Source organism: Schistocerca gregaria, chromosome 4 (assembly GCF_023897955.1).
Source record: "Schistocerca gregaria isolate iqSchGreg1 chromosome 4, iqSchGreg1.2, whole genome shotgun sequence".
NCBI lineage: Eukaryota > Metazoa > Arthropoda > Insecta > Orthoptera > Acrididae > Schistocerca > Schistocerca gregaria.
Window position 1 is genome coordinate 523,602,185 of NC_064923.1, and position 13,983 is coordinate 523,616,167.

At 39.7% G+C, this 13,983-nt stretch overlaps 1 protein-coding gene and 2 non-coding genes across 3 annotated transcripts in view; 2 read left to right on the top strand and 1 right to left on the bottom strand.

Annotated features, from left to right (window-relative positions):
- LOC126268031 (uncharacterized) overlaps nucleotides 1–13,983 on the bottom strand; it is a 460,342-nt gene that overhangs the window by 335,665 nt on the left and 110,694 nt on the right. The window lies entirely within an intron of this gene.
- Trnas-uga (transfer RNA serine (anticodon UGA)) lies at nucleotides 9,227–9,301 on the top strand. Its single transcript has one exon. It is a non-coding gene; the product is annotated as a tRNA-Ser (tRNA).
- Nucleotides 10,427–10,501, top strand: Trnas-cga (transfer RNA serine (anticodon CGA)). Its single transcript has one exon. It is a non-coding gene; the product is annotated as a tRNA-Ser (tRNA).

The following is a 13,983-nucleotide window of genomic DNA, read 5'->3' on the forward strand; positions in this document are numbered from 1 at the left end:
AAGAGCAAGTTAACAGTGATGGACGGAAAATTACCATGGAATATGCGAGGTTATGACAAAACCTCTTTCCTGAAAAAAAGTAGCAGATCGTCATTTTTAACTGTTTTCCGTCTTATCCTTTGGTTGCTTTAAATTCGTAGAGTAGCAGATATTGATGAGTGGATTCGAGTTAACGAAAACGGAACGATAACAACAACAATAACCAAATAGAATCAACTTCAAGGACCACGAAGTGGCATATGCTAGTGCAAACAGAGATAGGAGAGGAGGAAGAGGTAGTGGCTGCAAGAAAGGAAATCAGTCTGGAACTGCGCTGCTGCTACGATCGCAGGTTCGAATCCTGCCTCGGGCATGGATGTGTGTGATGTCATTAGGTTAGTTAGGTTTAAGTAGTTCTAAGTCTAAGGGACTGATAACCTAAGATGTTAAGTCAAATAGCGATTAGAGCCATTTGAACCATTTTGTCACTGTTTCCTTGAGTCTAAATTTGACAATATAGATCAATGAAACATGACGCCTCAGGAACAAAATAACACAGTGCCTAATAATTTTTTCACATAATTAGTTCTGTAACAATAATGCAACTGTGATGTAATTCCTTTCACAGGTCCCTTTCGTTATTTCATTGATGTGGTTATATAACTAAAAGTCAAAGAAGTATCTGAAATGAAATTAAAAGAGAATATTGTAATTATAATGTGGTAAAAACGCTGGCCTAATCAGGTAAGTTTACTACTGCATAGAGCCAAAGAACACGTTTGAAGTACGACGTATTGTCTCTAGGGGCATAAGCTAGGTGTCTGACACAAGTAGTCAGAGGAGAGAGTTTGTAGTGACAAATGCTCAAGTACTGACGCGGTACGCGGTAATATAAGGAATAATCTGCAAGAGTTTTAGTATATGGCCAGGTATATTGTATGTTTGTAAGTGAGAGCAGTGCGTTGTGATCAAGAGGGATTAATATTTAAGAAGAGTACTGTGGTCCCAGACTTGTTATATGGAGCGACGATAAAGACGAGCGTGGTGCCATCCGTGGCAGACGAATATTTGGTTACAACACACCAGCATCAACTTATCATAGTGAGTTCTGAACAGTTTCATCTTTACACTTTACACGGCTAGCCAGCGTAGTACGTTTTCTTAACTGAATAACAGAGAGTTTAGTGCAGCAACTGTTATATGATGTAAATGAACTATACTTCAGTCATTTATCTAATGGTATCCGATAATACCAACACTGAAAAAATAGTAAAATACTGAAATTGACGAGTTTATTTAATATTGGTAACAAAGATAAAGAAGTCCAATTTACAAAAATGGTTCAAATGGCTCTGAGCACCATGGGACTTAACAGCTATGGTCATCAGTCCCCTAGAACTTAGAACTACTTAAACCTAACTAACCTAAGGACATCACAGAACACCCAGCCATCACGAGGCAGAGAAAATCCCTGACCCCGCCGGAAATCGAACCTGGGAACCCGGGTGCGGGAAGCGAGAACGCTACCGCACGACCACGATATGCGGGCCCAATTTACAAAACTGAGAATTGTCCAAAACAGTCATTTAACGACAGTGAACTTTGATGCCTAATACAACAACTAATTAAAGAATAACAATCAATAGTAAAAGAGAAAAAGCATAGATTAATTGAATATTGACAAAATATTACCTCAGAATAATATATTACATGTTTTTCCGTGCACTGAAAACTCTCATTTTTGAAAATTACGTAACAGTGTACTATACAATTACTTTCTCTTCGCTAAATGAAACATTATAACCTTTTCAGAAATAACTTATTAGAACAGAAAACAAGTATTAATGAACATTTGCATTTTTAAAATCAGTAACAGGTAGCATTATAGCGAACATCGCAAAGCTACTCATTACGCGAACTGCTTCGCAAACAATTAACTTTTCGGTGCATGCGTTCAGTACAAATTATTTTATTGGTTTTCGAGTAACTTTAATTAATGGTATTTGTTTTTACATCGGAGCTCGAGTCAGTGCCTTTAGTTCCGTTCTCGCCTAATTACAATTCAGCGGTCAGTTCATAATTACAGGCTATAAACAATGAACAATTATGGAGTAATTTTTACGACTGTTCTTAGTAATTTGCAGTCTAAAATTGTAACAAATTCAGTTTATTTCACTAACTATTTTTTACTTTTTATTTTTTTTGTCAACATTTTTTTCGACCGTTATTGTGCGACAGTAGTCACGTCATAACGATTCGGACGGCCGAAGTGGCCGAGCGATTCTAGGCGCTTCAGTCCGGAACCACGCGACTGCTACGGTCGCAAGTTCGAATCCTACCTAGGGAATGGATGTGTGTGATGTCCTTAGGTTAGTTAGGTTTAATTAGTTCTCAGTTCTATGGGACTGATGACCTCAGATCTTAAGTCCCATAATGCTCAGAGCCATTTGAACCATACCGATTCGGTTATAATTGTAACTGTGCTTAGCCGAATTTTCTTTATTGTTTGGAACATATACTTTTCCCAAACAGCAGGGAATATCAGGTGCATGTGTCATTTAAAATTCCTAATTAACTGGGAGCACATTAACTATACAGCACATATGTAATCTAAACAATAGCATCTGACGTCAAAATATTCCTAACCTACATAAAATTCGTATGTATCTACTTCATAACAATACAAGAAAATACTCTCTATAGATACTACAGCTGCGGTGAAACATGCTTTGGGATTAAACTAGACAAAAATTGTATTACCTGTTGGCTTCTGTCTCTGGTTCTTCGGCCGACGTTTAACTGATGATTTTCCTTGACATTTCGCCAGTACGACTGGTTGCTATGGTCGAAGCTCCACCGTCCACTGCTAGTAGTGGACTGGAGCCGAAATCGCTGCCGTCGGTTAAATGTATCTGGCGCGCCAACGTCCAAGATTTTTTTCCGTGGTCTTTTCCGGTGCGGGTCTTCTCTTGCTACCTGCGCTGCAGCATGGGAATCCGGGATCCATTCAACACGGGGCTTTCTTCTTCCTTGTTGAAGCTATGTGTTTGTGTATTTCTTTATATTTTCTGAACAAGCGTGTGTGATATCTCTTCTCTACAGTGAGGACTTCCGTGTCGGCGAATTTTACTGCGTGGTTGGTCTCACGCAGCTCGTGTTCTGCCACGGGCAATTTCTCCACCCGCCCCAACCTGCAATGGCGCTTATGTTCTGTCATCCTGGTGTCGACTGATAGTCCAGTCATTCCAACATAAACGTGTGTGATATCTCTTCTCTACAGTGAGGACTTCCGTGTCGGCGAATTTTACTGCGTGGTTGGTCTCACGCAGCTCGTGTTCTGCCACGGGCAATTTCTCCACCCGCCCCAACCTGCAATGGCGCTTATGTTCTGTCATCCTGGTGTCGACTGATAGTCCAGTCATTCCAACATAAACTTTTCCGCATGTGCATGGTATGCGGTATATTCCTGAAGTTGCAAGTGGGTCCCTTTTCTCCTTTGCCGACCGGAGATACTCTTTGATCTCCTTCGTCAGTTTATAAATAGTTTTTCGCCGTCCTTGTGCAATATACGACCGATTCTGTCCGTCACTTTGGGAATGCATGGCAGAAAGGTCGTACTCGACACTTCTTTCTCCGATGTATCACTTCTCCGAATGTTGGCCTCTGTAACACTTCTTTAATAACTGGTAGAGTGCCCATTGCTCCCCAGAACGCTTTCCAGCTGTTGCACCTCGCAGGTGCAGGTATCGGTCTGTATGTGTCGGTTTTCGAAACACGCTGTCCCAGGTTTTCATCATTTCTTGGGAGCATCACATCTGGAAAGGGCAGCTGTTTGTCCTTTCCATGGTAAATTTTTTGTTGGAATGGAGACTGTTAAGCGTCGGAAGTCATCGAGCTGTGCCACTACCAAACAATGAAGAGTGAAGCTTCGATATTGCCAACACTCGTGCTGGCGAAACGTGAGACAAATCAACAATCAAACGTCGAGCGAAGAACCCGAGACTGAAGCCAACACACAATTTGTCAACAAGGGGCCACGAATTCCTAAACAATTTTGCAAAAATTATGTCCTACCGGGAGTGCGCAATCACTTTACTTTATTATTAGATCTACGTTTTTAGTGGATTTTTTAAATCATGTTCGTGACCTAAGATAGAAGAGCACTCATAGAGGGCATTCACAGACTCATATGCTTGTTTTATGTCGTATAGAGTGGCTTCAGCCAATCCATTGGCGGAACACTGCATGTATGATGACATTGGAATTACTATAACAGGTCTTTACACCAAAGCACATCCCGTGGAATAGTTCTTAAATTTCAAATTTTTTGGCAACATATCTGTATAATATATCAAATGTTCGTCTTTTTAGTCTAGTTATTTTTTCTTAGTTTCATAACACGGATATCGAATATCACTATATACACACATCAAAAAAAGTTTTGCATGACCCCGGTTCCCAGAACTACTGAAGACAGGCGTTGACTGTGGATATTGTATCACAGACACAGTTCTTTTGACTGTTCAGAGATGTTACTAAGCCCGTCCGAAGCTGCAAACAACTATGAGCAGCGCCTATTAGAAGGAGGGGGTCCGACAGCCGATCAGTTCCAGTTATTCCACCAGGAAGGAGGTACACGACTCTTTTTGTCTGTAGTTCAACCATGCATAGACGGTCTATGCCGCGGTTCGATCGCGTCCGCATTGTTACTTTGTGCCAGGAAAAGCTCTCAACAAGGGAAGTGTCCTGGTGTCTCGGAGTGAACCAAAGCGATATTGTTCGGACATGGAGGAGACACAGAGAGACGGGAACTCTCGATGACATGCCTCGCTCAGGCCGCCCAAAGGCTACTACTGCGGTGGATGACCGCTACCTACGGATTATGGCTCGGAGGAACTCTGACAGCAACGCCACCATATTAAATAATGTTTTTTGTGCAGCCACAGGACGTTGTGTTACGACTCAAACTGTGCGCAATACGCTGCATGATGTGCAACTTCACTCCCGACGTCCATGGTGATGTCCATCTTTGCAACCGCGAGACCATGCAGCGCGGTACAGATAAGCCCAACAACATGCCGAAAGGACCGCTCAGGTTTCGCATCACGTTCTCTTCACCGATCAGTGCCTTCAACCGTACAATCGTCGGAGACTTGTTTGGAGGCAACCCAGTCAGTCTGAACGCCTTAGACACACTGTCCAGCAAGTGCAGTACGATGTAGGTTCCCTGATGTTGTGCTGTGGCATTATGTGGGGACGAAGTACGATGCTGGTGGTAATGGAAGACACCATAACGGCTATGAAATACGTGAATGCCATCCTCCGACCGATAGTGCCACGATATCTGCAGCATATTGGCGACGCATTCGTCTTCATGAACGACAGTTCGCGCCACCATCGTGCACATCTTGTGAATGACTTCTTTCAGGATAACGACTACGTTCGACTAGAGTGGCCAGCATGTGCTCCAGACATGAACACTATCAAACATGTCTGGATAGCTTGAAAAGGGCTTTTTATGGACGACGTGACCCACCAACCACTAAGGGATCTACGCTGAATCGCCTTTGGGGAGTGGGATAATCTGGCTCAACAGTGCCTTGATGAACTTATTAATAGAATGCCACGACGGATACAGGCATGTATCAATGCAAGAGTATGTGTTACTGGATATTAGAGGTACTGGTGTGTACAGCACTCTGGACAACCACCTCTGAAGGTCTGGCTGTATGGTGGTAGAAAATGCAAAGTGTGGTTTTCATGAGCAATAAACAGGGTGGAAATGATGCTTATACTTATCTCTATTCAAATTTTCTGAACAAGTTTCGATACTCTCGGAACTGAGATGATGCAATACTTTTTTTGAAAGGTGTGTAGTATAAAGCATTTTAGCTGTAGCAACGTCTATTTAAGACTGACTGTAAAGAACATTCCTGTTACATTCAGTTTCGTTACAGCGACATACTGTTACTTAAAATTCTAGAATCGGTTTTGGACAACTATTCTGCCATCATGCGGCATGGGAATTGTAGCATACGACAAAGTATGTTTCATACGGAAGCACACGAAAATTCTTGTCTGGATCAATACAGGATTGACCTAGAGCAAAGGCTGGCATGATTTATACGGTGCCTTCTAGAGAGTACACTGCGTTGTACAAAACATCCCTTATGTCAGGCGACAGGCGCTTAAAAGAGAGTAGATAAGCAGAGCAAGCAACCATTGCAGAAAAACCGAAATGATAGACACTTAGATAAGTAAGTGATTGTGGATTATGAGAGCAACCAGATCCCTTAATAGTAGAAAGGCTTGTGAACCGGATAAGATACTTGTGAGTCTCCAAAGATTACGAGAAAGAACTTACTCCCATACTTGAAGTAGTGTATCACGGATCGCCAGAGCAACGCACGGTACTTAGGGAGTGGAATTAATTCCAGTTCACTTCCTTTTCCAAAAAATTCGTAAGACAGATAATTATATGTGATAATGATTGGCAAATGGCAAGGAAAGCGTTTCTGAAGAAGAGAAATTTGTTAACATCGAGTACAGATTTAAGTGTCAGGAAGTCGTTTCTGAAAGTATTTGTATGGAGTGTAGCCATGTATGGAAGTGAAACATGAACGATGAATAGTTTGGACACGAAGAGAATAGAAGCTTTTGAAATGTGATGCTAAAGAAGAATGCTAAAGATTAGATGGGTAGATCACATAACTAATGAGGAGGTGTTGAATAGAATTCGGGAGAAGAGGAATTTGTGGCACAACTTGACGAGAAGAAGGGGCCGGTTGGTGGGACATGTTCTGAGGCATCAAGGGATCACAAATTAAGCATTGGAGGGCAGCGTGGAGGGTAAAAATCGTAGAGGGAGACCAAGAGATGAATACACTAAGCAGATTCAGAAGGATGTAGGTTGCAGTAGGTACTAGGAGATGAAGAAACTTGCACAAGATAAGGTAGCATGGAGAGCTGCATCAAACCAATCTCAGGACTGAAGACCACAATAACAAACAACAATGAATGGGCTACATTACTGACGTTAGTCTACTATATAATGATGGAATGTTTCTCGTACATTTTAGAGAGTAGAAATCTCCTGTTCAAAAGTCAGCTTGGGTTCCGGAAACGTAGATCTTACGAAAGCAAGTTCAAGAGCGTTATAGACATCGGTGTCCAAGTTGATGACACCTTTAGTTTTATGTAGATCGTCCCAAATTCCTCTCCTACGCTAACCCATTTGTCTCTTAGTAGTTCTTACAACTTGCGTTCTCATTTATTTGTTGCATGTATCCAGTCTCTATTTTCCTCTACAGTTTTTACCCTCTACAGCCTCTTCTACTACCATGGAAGTTATTCTCTGATGTTATAATATATGTCCTTTCATTCTGTCCCTTCTTCTTGTCAGTGCTTTACATATCTTCTTTTCGTCTCCGATTTTGCGCACTACCTCTTCATTTCATACCTTATCAGTCCATCAGATTTTCAACTCTCTTCTGTAGCACAACATCTCAAAAACTTTGTTTCATTTTTGTACCTGTTTTCCCACCATCCATGATTCCCTGCTACACGCTGCTGTGCTCCAAGCGTTTACGCCATTAATTATGATACAACCTGTATAGAATGTTTGCGGGCAAATTAAGTAACGTTGGAATCATTGTACTTATTTTCTTTTTTTTCCCTATTGGTTTGTATGGGGGCAATGAGTAATAGTTTTAGTTTTCAAAAATTCCATTCAAAATTTGTAGGAATGACTTGTTTATGAAATTTTGTTGCTTGTTGAGAATAAGGTGTGGTGAGTGGGAGGAATGGATGCTGATTTCAAGCTCTTCGAGAATATTTATTTACTTTCCTTTGCTGACAATGTGCGGTATCTTCATGTTATCTCTAATGGATGTGGCTGAATGGCCATGTTCTTTCAGAACCCACCGTGAATAAAATAGGATCACGTTCTATTGTGTTTGTAGCAGTTACTACTCTACACGCTACTTATTCCTCAAGTTAAGGCCTATGTTTGATACTAGCAGGCTTTCTTTGTCCGGGAGTGCTCTCTTTTCATGAGCTGGTCTGCTTGCTTGGTCCGTCATGGGTTATTTTGCTTGCAGGGTAGCACAAATCCTTAAATTCGTCCACTTCGTGGTCGCTAAGTTTTGTGTTAAGTTTATCGCGATTCTCATTTATGCTACTCCTTGTTATTTTTTATCCCCCAGGCTGTGGCTAAGCCATGTCTCCGCAGTATCCTTTCTTTCAGGAGTGCTAGTTGTGCAAGGTTCGCAGAAGAGCTGCTGTAAAGTTTGGAAGGTTGGAGACGGATACTGGCAGAAGTAAAGCTGTGAGTACCGGACGTGAGTTGTGCTTCGGTAGCTCAGTTGGTAGAGCACTTGCCCGCGAAAGGCAAAGGTCCGCAGTTCGAGTCTCGGTCGGGCACACAGTTTTAATCTGCCAGGAAGTTTCATATCAGCGCACACTCCGCTGCAGAGTGAAAATCTCATTCTGGAAACATCCCCCAGGCTGTGGCTAAGCCATGTCTCCGCAGTATCCTTTCTTTCAGGAGTGCTAGTTCTGCAAGGTTCGCAGAAGTGCTTCTGTAAAGTTTGGAAGGTAGGAGACGGATACTGGCAGAAGTAAAGCTGTGAGTACCGTACGTGAGTCGTGTTTCGCATGCTCAGTTGGTAGAGCACTTGCCCGCGAAAGGCAAAGGTCCCGTGTTGGAGACTCGGTCGGGCACACAGTCTTAATCTGCCAGGAAGTTTCATATCAGCGCACACTCCGCGGCAGAGTGAAAATCTCATTCTGGAAACATCTCCCAGGCTGTGGCTAAGCCATGTCTCCGCAGTATCCTTTCTTTCAGGAGTGCTAGTTCTGCAAGGTTCGCAGAAGAGCTTCTGTAAAGTTTGGAAGGTAGGAGACGGATACTGGCAGAAGTAAAGCTGTGAGTACTGGACGTGAGTCGTGCTTCGGTGGCTCAGTTGGTAGAGCACTTGCCCACGAAAGGCAAAGGTCCCCAGTTCGAGTCTCGGTCGGGCACACAGTTTTAATCTGCCAGGAAGTTTCATATCAGCGCACATTCCGTTGCAGAGTGAAAATCTCATTCTGGAAACATCCCCCAGGCTGTGGATAAGCCATGTCTCCGCAGTATCCTTTCTTTCAGGAGTGCTAGTTCTGCAAGGTTCGCAGAAGAGCTTCTGTAAAGTTTGGATGGTAGGAGACGGATACTGGCAGAAGTAAAGCTGTGAGTACCGGACGTGAGTCGTGCTTCGGTAGCTCAGTTGGTAGAGCACTTGCCCATGAAAGGCAAAGGTCCCGAGTTCGAGTCTCGGTCGGGCACACAGTCTTAATCTGCCAGGAAGTTTCATATCAGCGCACACTCCGCGGCAGAGTGAAAATCTCATTCTGGAAACATCTCCCAGGCTGTGGCTAAGCCATGTCTCCGCAGTATCCTTTCTTTCAGGAGTGCTAGTTCTGCAAGGTTCGCAGAAGAGCTTCTGTAAAGTTTGGAAGGTAGGAGACGGATACTGGCAGAAGTAAAGCTGTGAGTACCGGACGTGAGTCGTGCTTCGGTAGCTCAGTTGGTAGAGCACTTGCTCGCGAAAGGCAAAGGTCCCGAGTTCGAGTCTCGGTCGGGCACACAGTTTTAATCTGCCAGGAAGTTTCATATCAGCGCACACTCCGCTGCAAAGTGAAAATCTCATTCTGGAAACATCCCCCAGGCTGTGGCTAAGCCATGTCTCCGCAGTATCCTTTCTTTCAGGAGTGCTACTTCTGCAAGGTTCGCTGAAGAACTTCTGTAAAGTTTGGAAGGTAGGAGACGGATACTGGCAGAAGTAAAGCTGTGAGTACCGGACGTGAGTCGTGCTTCGGTAGCTCAGTTGGTAGAGCACTTGCCCACGAAAAGAAAAGGTCCCGAGTTCGAGTCTCGGTCGGGCACACATTTTTAATCTGCCAGGAAGTTTCATATCAGCGCACACTCCGCTGCAGAGTGAAAATCTCATTCTGGAAACATCTCCCAGGCTGTGGCTAAGCCATGTCTCCACAGTATCCTTTCTTTTTGGAGTGCTAGTTCTGCAAGGTTCGCAGAAGAGCTTCTGTAAAGTTTGGAAGGTAGGAGATGGATACTGGCAGAAGTAAAGCTGTGAGTACCGGACGTGAGTCGTGCTTCGGTAGCTCAGTTGGTAGAGCACTTGCCCGCGAAAGGCAAAGGTCCTGAGTTCGAGTCTCGGTCGGGCACACAGTTTTAATCTGCCAGGAAGTTTCATATCAGCGCACACTCCGCTGCAGAGTGAAAATCTCATTCTGGAATCATCCCCCAGGCTGTTGCTAAGCCATGTCTCCGCAGTATCCTTTCTTTCAGGAGTGCTAGTTCTGCAAGGTTCGCAGAAGAGCTTCTGTAAAGTTTGGAAGGTAGGAGACGGATACTGGCAGAAGTAAAGCTGTGAGTACCGGACGTGAGTCGTGCTTCGGTAGCTCAGTTGGTAGAGCACTTGCCCGCGAAAGGCAAAGGTCCCGAGTTCGAGTCTCGGTCGGGCACACATTTTTAATCTGCCAGGAAGTTTCATATCAGCGCACACTCCGCTGCAGAGTGAAAATCTCATTCTGGAAACATCTCCCAGGCTGTGGCTAAGCCATGTCTCCACAGTATCCTTTCCTTTTGGAGTGCTAGTTCTGCAAGGTTCGCAGAAGAGCTTCTGTAAAGTTTGGAAGGTAGGAGACGGATACTGGCAGAAGTAAAGCTGTGAGTACCGTACGTGAGTCGTGCTTCGGTAGCTCAGTTGGTAGAGCACATGCCCGCGAAAGGCAAAGGTCCCGAGTTCGAGTCTCGGTCGGGCACACAGTTTTAATCTGCCAGGAAGTTTCATATCAGCGCACACTCCGCTGCAGAGTGAAAATCTCATTCTTTTTATATTTATTTTCTCTCATACATTTGTCATTAATAACCCTAACTTTCATCATAATAAAAATATTTTCTATTTTTTTATGATCATCCTAAATGCGAAAAATTAATAAAAGTTTAGAGCTTAAACAATTATACGATTTATATTTAACAAAAGAAAGCTAAATCATGTGTGTTGGTTATTATATTAAAATGAAGAAAGAAACATTTGAAAATGAAGGTGAATGGTGCATTATCTGTTTTTCCTATAAGTTATCTCAACGTTTTGTTAGAGAATTTAAGGATAAAAGAATTTTATTTATAATTCACAATATCAAAGACAATCAGAAGATTTAATTATAGAACAATATATTCGTTTTATATTTCTAAGGGTCGACAATGAGTTTAATATTTTTAAAGGAATTTAAAGACACAGTAAATTGGCGCTGAAAATATGTGAATCCAAATTTAAAGATAACATATATTGGAGGATTATATGTATTGGAGGATTTGTCCAAAACTTTTGAAAAGTAATTTTTATTATTTTCTCAAGCTAAAGATTCTGTTTGATAATGAAAGATAAAGAAATTAGTATTCCATTTTTAATATCATAGGTTAAACTCTTCTGTCAATAAAAATTGTATAAGCTAAAGTATCACAAGAAATTTGCTATCAAAGGTAGTACATAATTTGGGTAGTGCATAATTTTATATATTATTGTATTTGCAATAGAATTTTGTCTTCAAGTCATATTTACAACATAAATAGGATAATTTGCAATGAATTTATATATATATATATATATATATATATATATATATATATATATATATATATATATATATATATATATATATATATAATTTGGCTGATCTATATTCCATAGCTCTTCGGCCAAAATTTTCTTCCTGAATTTTTTTAAAATAAATATTCCCTAATTTACCATTGCCAGATAATGACGAATCAAATGACTGATCATTTTCTGTTGGTTCGAAAAACAGAAATAAGATAAGGTATAACAAACTTTGTTGAAACACAGTGATCCATAATATGTATCTCAAAACTGTTTTAATTACTCAGTTCAACGATTTCTATAGTCTGTAAGTAACTATGTACATAAGTAAAACAAGTATTAGTGTTATAGGATTATTTAATTTTTCCTGTTCTTACTCAACTTCATAACGATTTGTTGCTTTCTTTTTTTGGGTCATCAGTCTTTTGACTGGTCTGATGTAGCCCACCACGAATTCCGCTCATGTGCCAAACTCATCATCTTAGAGTAGCTGTTGCAATCTATATCTTAAATTATTTGCTATATATATTTCAATCTCTGTCTTCCTGTACACTTTTTGCCCTCTACATCTCCCTCTCCTAACACTGAAGTCATTCCCTGATGTCCTACTGTCCAGTCTGTTCTCCTTTTCAGTGTTATCCAGAAATTCCTATCCCCTTTGTTTCTGCATTGAACTTCCTCATTCTTTACCTTATCGATTTTGTAATTGTTGTAGTCTAGAACAAAAAAAATTATTTACATAACTTATCAGAATATGAGTGTAATTTATTTGTAAAAGACTTGCTAAGGATGAGAAAGAAACAGATTTAATACCAAGTAATGAAAATAGAAATACTAATTTGCTCAATGAAACAAAAAATTTGAAAATGAGATTTATTGAAATTTATTTATACATTCAGACTTAGACCTAAAAGCCTTGGCATTCCTTCTTCAAATTTAAAAACAAATAAATGAAAACTGTTACAAAAATGGATCGAGGAGAACTAATAAATTTAGTCACTATGAAACGAAATTTTCTTTATGATTATATGGATACTTGGGACATAGTTTAAGACAGAAAACGTCTATCAGTAGTAGAGTTTTATAACAATCTTAAAAAAACTGATTTAATGAAGAAGATTCTAAACATATGCAAATAGTTTCGGTAAATTTTAGTTTCAAAAATTGTGGTGAATATCGTACTTTATATGTTGAAACAGATGTTTTATTATTACCTGAGGATTTTATAAATCTGAGAAAAATTTATAATGTAGATCCATTGTTTAATTTACAACAAAAATTTTTTTTCAATACAATGTTAAAACTGACTTAGTGTCCACTTGAATTATTACAGGTTTATATTACGATTTTAATGTTTGAAAAAGGAATAAGTGGTGGTGCATCCTAATGTTGTAAAACATGTTAAAGCGATTAATAAATACAAAAAATTATGATATAATAGAAGAATCTAATTACTTAGCATTTGTAGATGCAAACTATATTTGTAGTTATGGTATGATTCAGCATTTTCCATATTGTGGATTTATCTAGCATTAACCAAATAATTTCGATTCTAAAACAATAAGTAAAATTGATTGTATTTTTAATGTAGATCTTGAATATTCAAATATTTTACATGATGTATACCATTACCCCCAAAAAATTGTGCACAAAACTAATGAAAACGAATTATTAACCATTTTAGGTAAAAACTATAATTATACTGCTGGTTAAAAAAAAATCTTACACAGTATTTGTCTCTAGGAATGAACATAACAAAAATACAATGTAGTTTTAAAATTTAAATGCTCTGTTTGGTTAAAAATGCATATATATTCCATTAACAATTCAATTACATAGACTCGAAAGAAAAATAAAGGAGAAATAGCTTGTATAAAAGTTAAAAATAATGTTAAAATTGTTATCTATGGGCTATAAGATCTGAACTATATCCTATATACAAGAATACACAGACATGAGAATGAAATGAAAAAATGATTTTGGAACAAATTTCTATGGAAAAAATGATGAAAAACATAAGAAACAGACTATATATAAGAAATCTATTTGTATTTGAACTGCTATACTTGATTTAAAGAAAGAATTAATATGTAACTTTGACTATAATGTTATAAAATGAAAATATAAAAAATACTGATTTTTCTTAGCAATATACTAATAGTTATAACTATAATATAAAGATTAATGTTTTTTTGAAGATATGAAGCAATGATTGAAAATTTTGCTACAACTGATTATCCAGAACATATTATATATAATATACCTCAAGTTAATAAGGAAAGATGCAAAATGAATGTAAAGGAAACATAATAGTGAATTTTGTGGATTTGGAACAAAAATGTATGCT